Source organism: Marmota flaviventris, unplaced genomic scaffold (assembly GCF_047511675.1).
Source record: "Marmota flaviventris isolate mMarFla1 unplaced genomic scaffold, mMarFla1.hap1 Scaffold_199, whole genome shotgun sequence".
Lineage (NCBI taxonomy): Eukaryota > Metazoa > Chordata > Mammalia > Rodentia > Sciuridae > Marmota > Marmota flaviventris.
In genome coordinates this window covers 14,581-16,200 of record NW_027288104.1, presented here as the reverse complement: position 1 = coordinate 16,200, position 1,620 = coordinate 14,581, and positions in this window count along the sequence as shown.

Genomic DNA, 1,620 nt, shown 5'->3' with positions numbered 1-1,620 from the left:
AAGTTTGGGGCTAGGGATAGGGCTAGCTTTTGGGTTATGATAAGGGATAAGTTTAGAACTAGGGCTAGGGCTAGGACAAGAATTAGAGTTATTCTTAGGGATAGGGATAGGGTTAGGTTTACTGTGAGGGCTAAATTAGGGCTAAGATTAGTGCTAGGGTTAGTGTTAGATTTAAGCCTAGGTTTAGGGCTAGGGTTAGGGTTAGCTTTAGGGTTAGGGTAAGGTATGATGTTACAGCTATGTTTAGTGCTAGGACAAGGGATAAAATTAGGGTTAGGGCTAGGGTTAAAATTAAGGTTAGGAATAAGGCTAGGCTTAGAACTAGGTCTAGGGATAGGGCTAATGTCAAATATAGGGTTAAGGTTAGGCTAGAGTTAGGGATAGGGCTATGGCTTAGTTTTGTTTTAGAACTAGGCCTAGGTTTAGGGCTAGTTTTATGATTAGTGATAGAGTTAGAGCTAGTGGTAGGGTGAAGTTTAGGCTTAGATTTATTTATATGGTTAGATCTAGGTTTAGGTCTATGGCTAGGTTTAAGGCTAAGGTTAGGCCTAGTGTTAGGGTTATGGTAACGGATAGGGTTAGAACTAGAAATAGTGCTAGGGCGACAGTTCAAGTTAGTCTTGGGCTAGGGTTAGGGGTAGGTTTAGGGTTAGGTCTAAATTAGGGCTAGGATTAGTGCTAGGGTTAGTGTTAGGATTAAGCCTAGGTTTAGAGTTAGTGTTAGTGTTATGGTTAGGATTAGGTTTAGGGGAATGAATAGGGTTATAGCTAGGTTTAGGGGTATGGCAAGGGTTAGAATTAGGGTTAGGACTAATGTTAGGGTTTGGGTTAGGATTAAGTCTAGTTTTATGGTTAAGCTGAGGGTTTGTGTTAGGGCTAGGGCTAGGATTAGGGCTAGGGCTATAGTCAGGTGTAGGTTCATGGTTAATATTAGTTTTAGTGTTAGGTTATGGCTATGTCTAGTATAAGGGTTAGGTTTAGGGTAGGGGTCAGGTTTAGAGCTAGGTGTATTATTAGGGTGAGGGTCCGGGTAGGGTTTGGTTTAGGTTAAGATTTGGGGTTAATGCTTGAATTAGCAGTGTCTTAGGTTAAGGGTTAGGGTAATGGATAGAATTACCGGTTCCGGTTAGGTTTAGAGTAATGAATAGTGTTAGTGTTAGCAATATGGTTATCATTAGCCCTAGGGATAGCATTTGGGTTAGGCTTATCTTTAGGGTAATGGATAGGGTTAGAGCTAAGGTTAGGGCTAGGCTTAAGGTTAGGTTTATGGTTAGGGTTAGGGTTAGGACTAGGGTTAATGTTAGGGTTAGGTTTAGGGTAAGTGTAGGCATATGAGCCAGGGTTAGGCCTAGGGCCAGGGTTAGGTTTTGAGTCAGGGCTAGGGTTAGGTTTAGGGTTAGGGTTATGTTTAGACTAAGGATTAGAGTTTGAGCTAGGTTTAGGGCTAGGGTGAGTGTTAGCATTAGAATTAGGTCTAAGGTTATGGTTTGGGTTACGATTAGGGCTACGTTTAAGGCTAGGATAAGGGCTATATTTTGTGTGTTTACGGCTAATGTTAGGGCTATGGGAAATGTAAGAGCTAGGGATATGGTTATGGCTATTATGAGGGTCAGGGTTATG